Here is an 18,714-nt window from a genome sequence, read left to right as displayed (position 1 = left end):
GTCATCAGCCTAGGAGGTATGCTTTACACTATGATAGTTGTTGATGATTACTCTAGATTTACATGGGTAATATTTCTACCATCCAAACGTGAAACCGCATCAAATTTGATCACACTGCTTAAACATTTGCAAAATGAAAAATCAACACGCATTAATAGCATTATAAGTGATAGAGGCACCGAATTTACAAATAGTACTTTAACCGCATTTCTTGATGAATCCGGTATTAGACACGAGTTGTCTAGTGCTCGGACTCCTCAACAGAACGGCCTGGCCGAGAGAAGAAACCGAACTCTCAAGGAAGCCACACGGTCCATGATAGCCGATTCGGGTATTGCTCAAAAATTCTGGGCTGAAGCTATCAATACTACATGTTACACACAAAATCGGTCTTTAATTAACAAATTTCACAACAAAACACCGTATGTGGTATATTTTGATAGAGTTCCCAATCTCAAGTATCTTAAGATTTTCGGGTGTAAATGCAACATTCATATAAATGGTAAAACCTATCTATCTGTTTTTGATGCAAAAACCGATACTGGGATCATGTTAGGTTACTCAGCAATAAGTAAAGCATATAGAGTGTATAACAATAGAACCTTAACCGTGGAGGAATCACTTCATGTTATTTTCGATGAATCGGTTGAAAGTAATATTGCATCATGCTTTGATCTACACAACAGACTAGAATATAACAATATCCATTCTGACAGTGAAGATGAGATTCCGGTTTTCAGGCAGTTTGTCCATGACCAAATGGGTAATGATGAAACCCAGCCGGATCAAGCTGTCCCACGATAGGAAGCTGACACTTCGGTTCAAACCGAGGAAATCGGTTGGTCTGACAATCCTGTTCAGCCTACCGATACGTCTAGCCTTGATCAAGTAAACGGTAATTTGGTAGACACCCCTGAACCGAATTTCAAAAGGAACACTAAAAATCCTCCTGAGCAGATTATAGATGACCCTTCAGAACCTGTTCGAACTAGGCATCAAATTCTGGAGGAATACTTTAATTCCGCCTCTACATCCCAGATTGAGCCGAAAAGAGTGGAAGAAGCATTGTCAGATCCGGATTGGATCTTGGGAATGCAAGAAGAGCTAAACCAGTTTGAGAGTAATAAAGTCTGGTACATAGTCCCTAGACCGAAAGATCAACCGGTCATAGGAACAAGATGGGAAAGTGCATTTTTGAATGGTGACCTACGTGAAGAGGTATATGTTGAACAACCACCCGGTTTCAAAAATGCAGAACTACCCAACCATGTATACCGATTAAACAAAGCTTTATACGGTCTAAAGCAAGCTCCTAGAGCCTGGTATGACACACTAACCACATTTTTGTTAAAACATGACTTCACCATCAGTTCGGTGGATAAAACATTATTTAAGTTTGAGAAAAAGGAACATATCCTACTTGTTCAAATTTATGTAGATGATATCATCTTCGGTTCAACCGATCCTAAGTTATGTGATAAATTCTCAACCCTGATGACTAACAAGTTTGAAATGAGTATGATGGGAGAATTAAGTTTCTTCCCAGGTCTTTAGGTTAAACAACTCGAAGAAGGAACTTTCATCAGTCAACCCAAGTACACTAAAGAACTGTTAATGAAATTTGGGATGGACACATGCTCCTCAGCGGCTACTCCAATGAGCTCATCGCTCAAATTGGACAAAGATGATGAGGGTCAATCAGTAGACCTGACCGCTTACCGGGGCATAATCGGCTCTCTTCTATACCTAACATCAAGTAGACCGGATATCCTATTTGCAGTCGGTGTGTGTGGAAGATTCCAAGCCAATCCAAAATAATCCCACTACACAGCCGCAAAGAGAATATTGAAATACTTAAAGGGAACACCTGACGTCGGTTTGTGGTATCCAAAGGACTCATCGTTTAACCTAACGAGTTATTCAGATGCAGACTATGCAGGTTGCAAGGTTGATAGAAAAAGCACCAGCGGAACATGCCAATTCTAAGGTAACCGGCTTGTTTCATGGCATAGCAAGAAACAGACATCGGTGGCCACATCAACCGCAAAAGCTGAATATCTGGCGGCCGGAAGCTGTTGTTCACAGCTCCTTTGGATCGAACAACAACTGAAGGATTTCGGTGTCACAGCCGAAGAGTCTCCAATCTTCTGTGATAACACAAGTGCCATAGAAATCACTTACAATCCAGTTCTACACTCCAGAACCAAGCACATTAACATAAGGCACCACTTCATTTGGGAACATGTCATGCTGAATCATATCCGGCTGGAATACGTACCGACAGATCAACAAGTAGCCGATATCTTCAGCAAGCCTCTACAGGAAGCTAAGTTCTCTCAATTCAGACTCACACTCGGTTTAACCGACATTAGTCAGATCATCCCTAAGGATGCTTAAAAGGGAAATCGGTTCGGACAGACAAACCGGTAGTTCCTCCTAAATTGTCGGATTTCAAATCTTCGAAGGTATCTATGGAAGAACCGCCTGGTCCATCAGTCAGAGTAAACCGACCGGTTATTAAGTGCATACACCAAATAACCGCATCGGGACGAAGAACTGATAACTGAATGGTTCGAAAATAGCCTACTTCGGATTATATGGCTTCCAAACAAAAGTGGAATAATTATATGTGTTTAAACTTATCTGTCCCGAAATATTACCTTTTCAAAGTAAAATAGTCGCACCTAAAAAGACGTGAAGATTTGATATCTTTCATGATCCAGGTCTATGACCAACATTCCAGGCTGTAGACATGCTTATTTTGTGCAAAACTCTTTATCCTATGGTTAATAGACATTATCAACTGTGATACACTGGATAATTAGATCATCCCTCCACTAGTATATAAGTTGAACAAACCTTAAACAAAACAATTACAAGTTATAACTCATTCTCTCACTAAGACAAAAATGTCTGAGTTTCCAAACATTCTTCAAGTAGATTTCAAATCTGCTCTGAGCACTGAACACTATGATGTATTCAAGATGATCAAATCACTTGAAGACACCGGCCTTCAGTACTTTCTAGATGACAAGCATGTCATCTATTCCGAATCTGTCCTGGAATTTCTTTACAATGCCAGGGTTTTCAGAGGAACTCCTCATTTTGACACCCATATCCAATCAAAAGTGGGAGGCATAGTGTTTGACTTCACTGAATATGACTTTGCGAGATGTTTCAGCCTACCAAAGCAAGGGCTGACCGATCTCAATGTACCGGCTGACCTAAAAGCCGAGATCTCCTTAACCTTTTCGCGGTCAAGTCAACCCGTTGATGAACATGGTACAAAGTCTCTATTGAGAGCTGAATATCAGCTCCTCAATGATGTAATCGGTCGAAGCATCATAGGGAGAGATGTGACGAACACCTACTATACCGCAACCTTTAACATGATGGCTGCTATAACCACCGGAACACCGGTTAATTGGTCAAGGGTAATGTTCGACGTCCTAATCTGGATGATTGTCGTTCGAACAGTCGGCCTCGTTCCCCAACTGAGTTGTCTACTTCTGGAGCTTGGAGTTCTGACCTTTTCGGGCGAAGGTCTGAACCAAGCTCAAGTACTTACCAAGGAAGTCACTGACTCTTTCTTTGAGCGGTTTCAGAAGGCTTGGAAGAGGAGGAACCGCCGCAACAACTCTAACGGTGCCGTCACCTCCAGCGGATATTAAGTCACATCTGTCTACAACTGGTCATTTTTCTGCACGCACCGGTTGTATCTCTGTTCAACTCCTTTATGATCATTTCAGCTTCATCTATGTTATCTTCGGTTTAGTCTAGATTTTCTTCGGTTTCATTCGGTTACTTTTCATAGTGTTGTTGCATCAGTCATTAATGAAAAGTAACATTTAATTAATGAGGTTACTTTTCAACTAAATTCGTACCTCGAGCTCCGTAATCGGTTAAAAGTAACCTCTTCCCAACACACTTTGGAAACATAAATATTCCCTTCTCCAATAAGACAAAACTGACATTCAATGTTGATGTTTTTCCCTCCAATACCGGATCTATATAAAGGGCCATTCCCTAATCAACTTAACACATCTCAAATCAAAAATCTCTTGAATTCATTCTCTCTCTCTTAGCAAAGTTTGAATCATGCCAAGCCGAACTCTACCAAACTTCCTAAGCATTGATTTTGAATCATGCTTGGAGATCGATGATCAAGAAACAAAGGAGATGCTGTTTGAATCGCTCATTAACACCGGTCTTCGCAACTTTATCGAAGAATCTGGCCCTATACTCCTTGAGGATGTTAAGACTTTCTTCAGGAGTGCATGCATAAGAGGAAACTACATTGTTTCCACGGTGAGAGATCACATATTCTGGCTGGATGAAGCCGAATTTGCTCAAATGTTCAACCTGCCCAGCGAAGGATTTTCAGACTTCCCGCCCCGGTATCTTATGCTTGGTTGTTCTTTGAAACCGGGATGCCGGTGGAGAACAACGGAACAAAGACCTGTCTTCGCTTCCACATCCAGCTTCTTCTTGAAATTGTCAATCGATCCTTAATCTGCCAATCCCCCAACCAGCGGTACTCCAAGAAGGTGTACAACATGATGACCTATATCATGAGGTATGCTCCCATAAACTGGTCATCGGTCATATTAAACAACCTGAAAACTATGGTGTTGACCAAAAGAGGTCTCGGATACGCTCCTCACATCAGTCGACTCATACTCAAGTATCGTCCAGAATTTGGACCGGCTACGTCGACACCTTTCTCAAACATTCTTGCTGTGGATGAGGTGGAGGATAAGTTCTCTAGGATGGTTATTGCATAGGCTGTATTTTTACCTTTCTTGTATTCCTCCCCTTTTCTATTTTCAAACCGATCCATATATCGGTTTCTATCTTGTACCATTATTCAATGAAATTCTATTTCAGTCTAAATAACCTAGTCAAAGTAACAATCAGAATATCCATCTAAGTAACCGGTTAATACTATCAAATAACTTCGTCCAGTCAAATTCATAAACCGCATCTTCGCGGTTAATAAATAACATTAGTTCAATAAACGATTCTCAAAAGCACCGATTGTTCAAAAGTTAAAACAAAGTCCACTCGAAATTTTTGGAGGAAAATTTCACGCCCAAAGAGCTCCCGCTCAAATTTCCCGCCTCTGATTTGGCGCCCATAGTTTTCCGCCCTTTTAATTGCCGTCGTAGTTTGCCGCCAAAATCACTTGGAGGGAAAATTCCTGCCCAAAGGTGATGGGACGGTTTGCGACGGTTGAGCTTCCAAACCGCGCCTATAAAAGGGACTCTTTGCCATTTCATTTTACTCTTACGCGAAACAGCTTTCTCTCTCTAGCTCTCAAACTTTCTCACAGCGGTTATTCACTTGTTCTCTCAAACTCTCTCAATCATCAACAATGTGTCGTGATTCGGCATTGTTCAAATATATCATCCAGGTGGACTTTGAGGAAATCAGACAAAACGGTTCGGCTCCGGCAAAGGAAGTTCTATCTCGGATTTCCGAGGCCGGACTCGAATACTTTCTAGGCGGTCCTTTTGTTCTTTACAAGGAAGTGGTTGAAGAATTCTTCAACACCGCATCTCTCTCTGGCAACACAATAACAGCAACTGTTGGCGGCAAGCAATTCGACATAACCGAAGAGTCGGTTGCGGAAATCCTACGTCTTCTAACAGATGGACGCAATGCTTCAATGGAACTAGACCGAAAAACATTCGAGGCGGCTTGCCAGATTCTCTCGGCAACCGCGGCTCCTGTAGAAGTATCCGGTAAGAAGTCATCACTGCGACCGGAATACATACCGCTTTGTGACATCTTCACCAAGTCGGTTCAAGTGAGAGGTGGAAATTTCGACAACCTCACTAAGGCAAAAATCGAGATGCTTACCGGATTACTGAACGGCATAAATGTCAACTGGGCAAAAGAGATTTTCCACAATCTAAAAGACATGGTGAAACCAGATTCCACCCGGTCATGGGGATACGCCATCCCACTTGGGAAGATCATGCTCCACAACAACATAACCACCGGTCCTGGTGTTCTTCTCTCGTCGAGCAAAATAATCAGATCCCGCCAATTCCTGGAGAAGAGGAAGCCGACCCCCGGTTCTACAGGTGGCCGAAGGAAGAAGTCTACCTCTAAGAAACTGGCACCGGCAAAGGGCAAATACGGAAGCAAGAAAGACAAACAGCCGGTAGAATTCACGGAACCGCCCTCGGAAACGCAAGATGAGGAAGACTCGGCCTCCACGTCTGACCGAACCGACTCGCAGAAAACCGATGACAATCTATCCGATAAAGAAAAGGGACCATCGGAAGAAGAACAATATGCCACAAGTATTGAAAATACCGACACCGGTGCAGCCGGCCCTGGGAAGAAGACGTTCACAATACAAACAAACTCCAGAAGGTGGCCGAGAACATAGTACGCAAAATCTTGGAGGAAATCGATCTGCAAGCTCATGCGGCATCCCAAGCATACAGTGAGTGGTTCCTGATCCGGTGCAACAAATTTTTCAAACATGTGCTACCGAACCTAACCACCGGACAAAGATTTGAAAGAATTTTAGAGATAGAGGAAGACGTTATCAGACTCACAAACTCTACGGATCCCAGCGAAGCCTTGGACCGACACGCAATAGTGGAACCGCGTGCTCGGTTACAGAAATTAACCGAACATATGCAAAAGCTTACAAAAAGGTATATTCCAGGAACACCGAAGGCTCCATTACAACTATTGGTGTTGAATATCCTCGCGGTCAAGAAAGGAGAATTCATTGACGAAGTGGCACGGCTTGAAGCGGTGCGGGAACAACGAAATACAACGCACTCTCCAAATCTTGAGACCGGTGACGGTCAGAATCCAGGTGATACATCTCCTCTAGCGGATCCGGTCATCAACGAAAGCAACGAATGGACAGAGACTCCTTTCACCAGACCATTTGAAACCGATCAACCTAGGGATTCAGAACGGGTCGTCACAGAAGAAAGGGTCAAGTCTCTCATTCAAGAGTTTGCCAACATAAAGGTTCGACCGTGGAAGAAAAAAATCAAGAAAGCCGCGCTTCAAACAATCAAGTTAGCCGAAACAACGAGGGATGATCTTGTAAAGGCAGATGCCCGGATCACAGAGATCGAAGTCAACTACCGGGACGACACTATTCTGTACAACGATCATCTTAAACGAACCGTAGACTTGAAAGATAAGACCTCAAAGCTGGTAGATGACTTGGAACGGTTTAAAGGAAAAACCGAGCAACGGTTTACAAAGGTCGATGAGGACCTAGGGCAGTCAAGCACCGAAGCCAGTTCAACACTCAACAGAGTCATAAGCCTAGAATAAAAGAATGCAAGCCTTGAGGACCGAAATACCAAACTTGAAGCCGACCTCAAGGAGGTCACCGAACAGGTGAATGAATTGATGAAGGCTAAGATGGCTGCTGATACAGCGGTTGAGGAGGCAAACGCTCGAGCGACTAAGGAAGTTCAAGATGCGCTGGACGAAGAAACACGGAAAACAAAGGAAGCACCGCGATTGTCTGATGCAAACTTCAACAAACGATTACGGATATGAATGGCCAGAAATCCGGCACTTACAAAGACCATAGCAGCTCAAGAGGCCAAGGATGCAGAGCGGTTAAACGCTGAAAAACAAAGGCTCGACGAATATGCCAAGGCTCACAAGAAGTCCAAGACGGCTCCCTCCTCTTCGGTTCCGACAAAACGAAAGAGGAAAGTTTCTGCAAGGAAGGCTCAAGTCACCGAAATGCTGGACAGAATCACCGAAACAGCTGTTGAAGAGGATGACTTCGAGGATGACTTCGAGGAGGATCTCGAGCCGCGACCTATAAGACAGCGAGTCGTCAATGCGGTTCCAGTCAGCACGGTCGGTCAACCGTTCTCTCCTCACTAGGACAACACGGGAGCAGGAGGCTCTTCTTCAAGACCGGCTCAACCGGCTGAGGACCAACCGACAGATGACCTGATGACAGGCTTCCTGCCATCCGAATTGGAATAGGGGCTTTCTTTTCTATGTTTATTTCGGTTTTCTATATAATATTTTAGCCTTTTTCGGTTATCTTCACTTTTATATTTATAAAGTTATTTTTGGAAACCGGCCTACATTTGCATTCCGACTGGATTTTGATAATTTTAAATAAAATAATCAAAAAGGGAGAAATTGATAAGATAAAAGAGACAAAAATTTTCTAAAAATTTTCCAAAATTTTTCGAAAAATCCTCCCAAGTCAGTTTCCAAAAATCCGGCCAAATAAAACTTACAAAACCGGCCTACATTTGCAATCTTACATGATTTTGATAATTTTAAGTAAAATAATCAAAAAGGGAGAAATTGTTAGATAAAATTAGAACGGTTAATAGAACTTAACACAAATAAACCTCCTACGCAGGAACAGACAAAGAACCGGACCGGTCAAACCAATGAACCGGTTAAGAAGCTCAACCGGTCAAACACCTAAACTAACCAGAAACATGACCGCACAAAGAAGGCAAGATCGGCCAAAACTAAAAGCCGGAAACACTAGACAGCCGGTCATTAAGAAGTCAAAGGAATAACCGGAAGCCATCCGGTTGAGAACCGGAAGCCATTCGGTTAAAACAAATAACCGACCAGCATAAGAAGACACTTCGGGTATCTGTTGAGAATGATACCAAAGGAACAGACTGAACATTTCCATATTCATACAAATTTGAGGACAGTCTGCAGGCTGCAGAAAACCGTCCTACAAGATCTTTCCACTTCAGGATAAATCAGAAAGGCAATCTTCCAAGTACAGACAACTGTCTAACCGACAGTTACCACATTGAGTAAAAGACAAACCTAGCTGGTTTGTCCTACATACTGGAAGAACTGTCAAGTCTGAAAGGTTGACCGCCAGGTCTGAATCACTGAACCTCTGCTCAACCAATCAAATTCAAGGAAATGAAATATGACCGTTGGCATATTTCACCTATAAAAGGAGCAACTGAAGAGGAGTAAATGGGGGACACAGTGAACAATTAATTTACAAGTGATAAGATTGTGTTCTATCTCTAGAAAAGGCCTAAGTGCTAAAGTTGAAGTGTGTATTTACAAATTCGGTGTAAATTGTACGGGTGTTATCGAGCAGGAAATAAGTCTCGATCGGATTGTATTTGTATTCCTTAGTGAATATCCTTCTCGCGGTTTCGAGAGGAAGGGGTGACGTAGGAGTTTTATCTCCGAACATCCATAAAAACTTGTCTTGTTATTTACTTTACGCCTGACTTACTTTATAACCGAGCTGTACTAACCGACCTACACCATTTTGACCGACTCTACACTATCTAAACCGAATCACCAAGTTACAAAAACCAACCCATCAATTTCCAAACATGTCCTATTCAAAACCGGTTTTGCCTATCTTGTGAATGTGCTGCTTCAACCTGAAACAAACTACTTCCGTGCTTGAACCTGGTTCAAGGGTTTGTGACAGTTTGTGTAGTATTGAAACCCCGGTGTTAATCTCTAACCTGATTAATCACCACCCTTTGAGTGAGACGCGCTAACCGGCCCAACCCCGGTCCTCCAGCCGCGACCTAGATCCTAACATAGGAGTTCTTCTAGCTCTTGCTCTTTCTATTCGGTAGATGTGAGGATCCTCTCTTTTGTTAGTAGCTGATTAGGGTAAAGGGTGGCTCCCCGACCGAGATAGACATCAATGTCGAAAAACATACCGCAAAGTTGAGGAGCAAATCCTCTTTTGTTTGAAGAGATCATCTCTTTCAAGTTGTTGAAGATAATCCTTGACAAGTTTACCAAGGCCTTCGGTTATGGTGACCATTAACTCGGAGAGTTTTTGTTTATAAGATTGAGGGTTTGATTTGCCAAAAATGTTCTTACTTAGAATTTCACTTAAAATCTAAAATTCACTTTGAAGAGAGCTCTTGGCTCTATACGTGTTGATCGGAGTCATTGATCCAGAAAAGTGATGGCACATCTCATTGATGACCATCAGTGAGAAGTTAAAGTAAGTGAGACCTTCAGTAGGTAGTCCGCAACTGAGTACGAAATCTACCTCACTGAAAATGAGAGATTTTCCGTGTACTTCGGCAAGGATGAGATCTTCCCGAGTGACCCTGGCGGTGTTGAAAAATTCATTGACTACATCATAGTCAATGACATATCTATCTTCCAAAAATGGTCTCAAATCGGAACGTTCAATGGACCGAAAGAGAGCTTGGATCTCAGCATCTTCGGAATGCGAGATGGATTCAAACTCAACAAGAAGGATTTTGTTTGCAAGGAGGCTAGACATTTTTGCTTGAGGATTTTCTTATGTTTGATAGAGATTTTGATTTAAGATGAGATTTCTTACGTTTCATCCTATGTATAGTTAGATATGAATTATAGTCATTTCCAAAATAGTAAAAATCAGAAGTAGATTATATTTTCAAGGAGTGTTAGTCTTTCCTATGAACAATGACAGACATAGGTCTTCACGTTTTTTGAGGTTAGACTTTTCTTTTTCTACAAGATAATTTTTTTTTCAAGTACATATGACAAACATTGTCCAACTGTCTCTTATTGATCGGAAAATGAAATCACCGAAATGAAGATGTAAATAAATGGTTGTTTTTTGGTGACCGATTCATAGAGATAGATTGTTCTGTTCTGAAGAGATACCGCTTTTACTCAAAGCAGGTAGCTATTCAGTGTTAAAGAACAATCCATCTGTCTTATCCGACTCACTTAACCCGCTTGAATTTATTTACAGATATTCCGGTGAAGCGATTTATCCGAGTTCAACCGGAGACAACCGTCCGGTTCTACATACTTGAGTTTATATCCTTTTGATTTTCATGCACATAATGTATGAGTGTCTGACCAGTTTTAGAATAAAATGTAAACTATTTGAAAGATCCGATCAGTTTTTCCAAAAATTCCAAGAACATGATTTGAGAAGCGTGAGCTTCTCCTTGAGATCATGCTCGTTTTTTCATGAAGAAGATGTTTTTGAAAACATGCAGAAGCATTTAAAATAGAAGTTGACTGCACAAAGAAGGCAAGATCGGCCAAAACTAAAAGCCGGAAACACTAGACAGCCGGTCATTAAGAAGTCAAAGGAATAACCGGAAGCCATCCGGTTGAGAACCGGAAGCCATTCGGTTAAAACAAATAACCGACCAGCATAAGAAGACACTTCGGGTATCTGTTGAGAATGATACCAAAGGAACAGACTGAACATTTCCATATTCATACAAATTTGAGGACAGTCTGCAGACTGCAGAAAACCGTCCTACAAGATCTTTCCACTTCAGGATAAATCAGAAAGGCAATCTTCCAAGTACAGACAACTGTCTAACCGACAATTACCACATTGAGTAAAAGACAAACCTAGCTGGTTTGTCCTACATACTGGAAGAACTGTCAAGTCTGAAAGGTTGACCGCCAGGTCTGAATCACTGAACCTCTGCTCAACCAATCAAATTCAAGGAAATGAAATATGACCGTTGGCATATTTCACCTATAAAAGGAGCAACTGAAGAGGAGTAAATGGGGGACACAGTGAACAATTAATTTACAAGTGATAAGATTGTGTTCTATCTCTAGAAAAGGCCTAAGTGCTAAAGTTGAAGTGTGTATTTACAAATTCGGTGTAAATTGTACGGGTGTTATCGAGTAGGAAATAAGTCTCGATCGGATTGTATTTGTATTCCTTAGTGAATATCCTTCTCGCGGTTTCGAGAGGAAGGGGTGACGTAGGAGTTTTATCTCCGAACATCCATAAAAACTTGTCTTGTTATTTACTTTACGCCTGACTTACTTTATAACCGAGCTGTACTAACCGACCTACACCATTTTGACCGACTCTACACTATCTAAACCGAATCACCAAGTTACAAAAACCAACCCATCAATTTCCAAACATGTCCTATTCAAAACCGGTTTTGCCTATCTTGTGAATGTGCTGCTTCAACCTGAAACAAACTACTTCCGTGCTTGAACCTGGTTCAAGGGTTTGTGACAGTTTGTGTAGTATTGAAACCCCGGTGTTAATCTCTAACCTGATTAATCACCACCCTTTGAGTGAGACGCGCTAACTGCCCAACCCCGGTCCTCCAGCCGCGACCTAGATCCTAACATAGGAGTTCTTCTAGCTCTTGCTCTTTCTATTCGGTAGATGTGAGGATCCTCTCTTTTGTTAGTAGCTGATTAGGGTAAAGGGTGGCTCCCCGACCGAGATAGACATCAATGTCGAAAAACATACCGCAAAGTTGAGGAGCAAATCCTCTTTTGTTTGAAGAGATCATCTCTTTCAAGTTGTTGAAGATAATCCTTGACAAGTTTACCAAGGCCTTCGGTTATGGTGACCATTAACTCGGAGAGTTTTTGTTTATAAGATTGAGGGTTTGATTTGCCAAAAATGTTCTTACTTAGAATTTCACTTAAAATCTGAAATTCACTTTGAAGAGAGCTCTTGGCTCTATACGTGTTGATCGGAGTCATTGATCCAGAAAAGTGATGGCACATCTCATTGATGACCATCAGTGAGAAGTTAAAGTAAGTGAGACCTTCAGTAGGTAGTCCGCAACTGAGTACGAAATCTACCTCACTGAAAATGAGAGATTTTCCGTGTACTTCGGCAAGGATGAGATCTTCCCGAGTGACCCTGGCGGTGTTGAAAAATTCATTGACTACATCATAGTCAATGACATATCTATCTTCCAAAAATGGTTTCAAATCGGAACGTTCAATGGACCGAAAGAGAGCTTGGATCTTAGCATCTTCGGAATGCGAGATGGATTCAAACTCAACAAGAAGGATTTTGTTTGCAAGGAGGCTAGACATTTTTGCTTGAGGATTTTCTTATGTTTGATAGAGATTTTGATTTAAGATGAGATTTCTTACGTTTCATCCTATGTATAGTTAGATATGAATTATAGTCATTTCCAAAATAGTAAAAATCAGAAGTAGATTATATTTTCAAGGAGTGTTAGTCTTTCCTATGAACAATGACAGACATAGGTCTTCACGTTTTTTGAGGTTAGACTTTTCTTTTTCTACAAGATAATTTTTTTTTCAAGTACATATGACAAACATTGTCCAACTGTCTCTTATTGATCGGAAAATGAAATCACCGAAATGAAGATGTAAATAAATGGTTGTTTTTTTTTGGTGACCGATTCATAGAGATAGATTGTTCTGTTCTGAAGAGATACCGCTTTTACTCAAAGCAGGTAGCTATTCAGTGTTAAAGAACAATCCATCTGTCTTATCCGACTCACTTAACCCGCTTGAATTTATTTACAGATATTCCGGTGAAGCGATTTATCCGAGTTCAACCGGAGACAACCGTCCGGTTCTACATACTTGAGTTTATATCCTTTTGATTTTCATGCACATAATGTATGAGTGTCTGACCAGTTTTAGAATAAAATGTAAACTATTTGAAAGATCCGATCAGTTTTTCCAAAAATTCCAAGAACATGATTTGAGAAGCGTGAGCTTCTCCTTGAGATCATGCTCGTTTTTTCATGAAGAAGATGTTTTTGAAAACATGCAGAAGCATTTAAAATAGAAGTTGACTGCTATCAACAAGTCCTAAAATAGTTCTGAAGTGAGAAAACTTAGATTTCTTCAATAGTTTTGTGAAGATATCGGCCACCTATTGGTCGGTCGACAAATATTCCAGCCGGATGTGCTTCTGCTGCACATGCTCCCGGATAAAATAATGCCTAATATCAATGTTCTTAGTTCTTGAGTGCAACACCGGATTGTATGTAATTGCTATGGCGCTGGTGTTGTCACAGAATATTGAGGATTCCTCGGTAGTGATCCCAAAATCTCTCAGTTACTGTTGAATCCAGAGAAGTTAAGCACAGAAGCTTCTAGCCGCAAGGTACTCCGCCTCTATAGTTGAGGTAGCAACCGATGTTTTCTTTTTTGATGTACCATGAAACAAGCAGGTCTCCAAGAAACTAGCATGTACCGTTGGTACTCTTCCGGTCTATTTTGCAACCTGCATAGTCTGTGTCAAAATAACTCGTTAGATTGAAACTAGAATCCTTTGGATACCACAGTCCCACATCTTGAGTGTCCTTTAATTATTTTAAGATTATTTTGGCAGGCAGCAGTATAATGAGATTGTTTAAGATTAGCCTGGCATCTCCCGCACACTCCGACCGCAAACAAGATGTCCGGTCGACTAGCTATCAGGTACAAAAGTGGACCGATAATCCCAAGGTAAGCCGTGATATCCACTCCTTGACTTTCTAAATCTTTTTCCAGTTTGATTGATGAGCTCATTGGGGTGGCAGCTGCAGAGCAACTGTCCATTCCAAACTTCTTTAGCAGCTATTTTGTATATTTGGACTAATTAATGAGGTTCCTCCCTCGATCTGCCGAACCTGGAGACCCTGAAGACCTAAGAAGAAATTCAATTCCCCCATCATACTCATTTCAAATTTATCATTCATCATTTTCTAAAATTTATCACATAACTTAGAATTGGTTGAAATGAAAATAATATCATCGACATAAATTTGAACAAGTAAGATATGTCCCTTTTTCTCAAATTTAAATAGGGTTTTATCTACTGATCCTATGGTAAAATCATGATTAAATAAGAATTTTGTCAAAGTATCATACCAACCTCTAAGAGCTTGTTTTAAACAGTAAAGGGCTTTATCCAGACGATACACATGACTAATTAAATCCGAATTTTTAAAACCTGGAGGTTGCTCAACATACACCTCCTCACTTAACTCACCGTTTAAAAATGCACTTTTAACATCCATTTGAAAAACTTTAAAATTATTGAAAGCCTCAAATGCAAGAAAAATTCTAATAGCTTTAAGTCTAGCCACATGAGCAAATGATTCTTCAAAATCAATACTTTCTTCTTGTTTATATCCTTGAGCCACTAATCTGGCCTTGTTCCTCGTAACCAAACCGTTCTAATTGAGTTTATTTCTGAATACCCATCTTGTTCCCATTACCGATTGGTTTTTCGGTCTAGGAACTAAGTGTCATACTTTATTCCTCTCAAACTGGTTCAATTCCTGTTACATTGCTAATATACAATCGGGATCCAACAATGCTTTATCTACCTTCTTTGGCTCAATTTGTGAAATGAAAGTAGAGTTTTCATATTCTTCCAATGTTGGTGCCTAGTTTGGACAGTTGATAAAGGGTTACCTATAATAAGCTCAAGAGGATGATCTATATTCCATTTAAGCTACGGTCTGGTAATGTTTTCCAAATGACCGGTTATTTGATCAAGGTTAGACAAATCGGTAGGCTGATCAGAGTCAGGCCGACCGATTTCCTTAGTGGATAATGAGGTGTCAACTTCCTGCTGTAACGCAGATTGATTCAGCTGGATCTCAGCATTAACCGTTTAGTCATATACAAACCTTGTAAAGACCGAAACCTCATCTTCATCATAAGATTGGATATTCAAGTTTTCCAATATGTTGTGTAGATAAAAAGATGATGCAGTATTACTTTCAATCGATTCATCAAAAACAACATGTGAAGATTCTTCAACATTTAAAGTTCTAGTGTTATTAACTCTATATGCCTTACTAACTACCGAATAATCCAATAATATACCGACACCGAATTTTACATCAAAAGCAGTCAAATAACTTTTGTCGTTAATGTGAATGAAACATTTACAGCCAAAGATCTTAAGATACAGGATGTTAGGAACTCTGTCATAGTATACATCAAACAGTATTTTATTGAGCCGTTTGTTTATCATAGATTAGTTTTGTGTATGACATGCAGTACTGATAGCTTCATCCTAAAACTTTTGAGCAATACCCGAATCGTCTGTAATGGACCTTGCGGTTTCCTTGAGAGTTCGGTTTCTTCTCTCAGCCAATCCATTCTATTGAGGAGTTCTAGCACTAGACAACTCGTGCCTAATGACAGATTCCTCAAGAAATATAGTTAAAGTGCTATTTGTAAATTCAGTTCCTCTATCACTTCTAATCTTATTTATGCGTATAAATTTCTCATTTTGTAATCTTTTAAGCAATTTAATCAGATTCGGTATAGTCTGATTTTTAGAAACCAAAAATATCACCCAAGTGAATCTAGAATAATCATCAATAACTAACATAGTATAATGCATACCGCCCAGACATGTGACCCTAATCGGTCCAAATAAATCCATGTGAGGTAATTCTAAGCATCAACTATATTGAGTTTCCCTTTACTTTTGAAAGTTTATTTTATTTGTTACTCCATTTGACATGCAGAACATACTTTATCTTTGACAAATTTCATGTTATGCATTTCTTCAACTAATCCTTTGGTACAATTAGCATTAATGTTTTTGAAATTCAAGTGATTTAACCGTTTATGCCAAAGTTAGTTTGGATCATTCTTAGTTATCATGCAAACTGGGTTTTCAGATTTAGTTTTCCAGTCTACTTTGTAAATGTTTCCTAACCTATTTTCGGTTAATAAGGTGCTATCCTGAGGATTATTAACTAAACATGCATGTTTGTAAAATTCTATAATATATCCTACATTACACATTTGACTAATGATTAGCAGATTAAAATGCAAGTTTTCAACAAGAAGGACATTTCTTATAGTTAGATTGCCATGGACAATCTTACCATTTCCCACAGCTCTACCTTTAGAGTTGTCGCCGTAAATTATCATTGCACCGGCTTCCTGAACGATATCAGTCAACAAGCTGCTATTTCCAGCCATGTGTCTGGAGCAACCGATGTCCAGATAGCATTCAAAGTTTCCCAGCCGTTTGTTATTCTTGACCTGCAAAATATAAATATTTACATCTATTTGGTACCCACATTCACTTGGGTCCACGGTTGATTAGTCCCTTAGGAATCCACACTTTGATTATTTGAATGACTTTCCCAGTAATAGTGTTTATATATTTACCGGTACCAGGCTTGACATCTCTCTATCTGCCTCTTTGTACTTCATTATGTAATTGTTGTGAATGTTAATAGGTTCTATTTGAATGTTTATCGGTTTCTCTTCTTATCGGCTGAATGGCTTTTCTTCTCTCCTACATATTTCATTTCTTTGGCCAATTTTGAATCATGATCTCCTTCATTGTCGATTGAACTACTATTTACAAAGCTTATGAATGGAAGCTTGTCTTTGCTGAGGTTCAACCCGTTGGAAGATTTCCGTTTAGCCGATTTACTGCCTTTATAACGGAGACCAGATTTGCATGTAGAATGTCTTTGATAGGTTGACATCTGGCTTAAAGCTTCACTAGATTTCTTCCAAGCAGACATGACATATTTTGATCTTTCATTTTCTTTAGTTAACGATTGAAATGTCTCCTTGAGCTTATCGTTCTCATAGGATAGTTCAATTGATTCATCGGTCTTAGTTCAACTCGATTCACCGGTTTGGAAGTTGCTCGGTTCATCGGCATGGAAGTTCAGTCGGGTTGGTACAAGAGCTGACAAGTTCTTGAACTCAATGACCATGTCATTGAGAGCAATAAACAAGTCTTCTCTAGTAAACTCTTCACAACAAAAATCAAATACCTCTTCCTCCTTAGCCATGAGACATGTGATTCCTTCGTTGTCGCTATCCGAGTCGGTATGAGCCCACAAGATCCCACCATCGTCGACTATTAATGCCTGCAGAACCTCCTTGCGTTCACCGGATTGCTGATGTTCACTCCTTTGGTTATTATTAGTCGGTCTTCGGTCATCTCTTCTTGGTCTTCTGCATTCCGACCTGTAGTGACCTAAAGCATTATAGTTAAAACATCTTACATTAGATTTGTCATTGTAGTTGCAGTTGTAGTTGTTCGATGGTTGAGTGTTCTTTATGAATTTTCCGAATTTTCTTGTAAGCATAGCCATCGCATCCTCGATAAATTGTTCGGCGGTTTGAACCGGTACAGGAACAGATGGCTCCACGGATGTCACCAGGGCTTTGGTTGTGGTTGTTGTTGAGGATTCATCTTCGATTCGAGATCTCATCTTGAACTCGTATGCCTTCATGTCTTCAAAGACATCATGTAGTTTCATTTGCCCGAGGCTATTGGACTCTCGCATCACCATGGTCTTTATGTCACAAGCGCTGGAAAGAGATCTCAATACTTTGACAATGGTTTCCTTGTTGTCATACTTCTTTCCAAGTGTAGACAACTCATTCACCACACTAGTGAACCTATCACTAAACTCTTTCATAGTTTTTCCTAGACTCATTTTGATATTTTCAAACATATGGGTTGCCACCAGTATCTTATTTTCTTTAGTTCTTTCGTTTCCCTCATGAAGTTGAATCACTGTTTCCCAGGCTTCCTTTGCAGTCTTACAGTCTCTGACTTTCCCGAAAGTATTTTTGTCCTGAGATTTGAAGATATGTCTCATGCAATGGTTGTCCAGGTTGTTCTTTCTTTTATCATCAGCCTTTCATTCGCTTCTTTCATTCTCGATCTTTATCAGACCATCTGAAAGGTTAAACATCATTTCGTCATCCATGGTAATCAGATGCAGATACATCTGAATCTTCCAGTCGACAAACTCCTCACTTTCTAGCATAGGGGGCTTCTCATTGTGAGTCATGTTTGCTTGCTTTGGTGTTACTTGAGTGTTGAGACTAGCTACTCTGATACCACTTGTTGGGATCGGGATCGCCGATAGGGGACCAGGGTCCAGCTTAAGGGGAACTCTTACACACTCACAATAGTTGGCACTAATCCGGTTAAGAATTAACACTGGTCTCAACAGTACACAATCTGTCACA

The sequence above is a fragment of the Impatiens glandulifera genome, chromosome 6 (genome assembly GCF_907164915.1).
Source record: "Impatiens glandulifera chromosome 6, dImpGla2.1, whole genome shotgun sequence".
NCBI lineage: Eukaryota > Viridiplantae > Streptophyta > Magnoliopsida > Ericales > Balsaminaceae > Impatiens > Impatiens glandulifera.
This window is presented reverse-complemented; position numbering follows the sequence as displayed.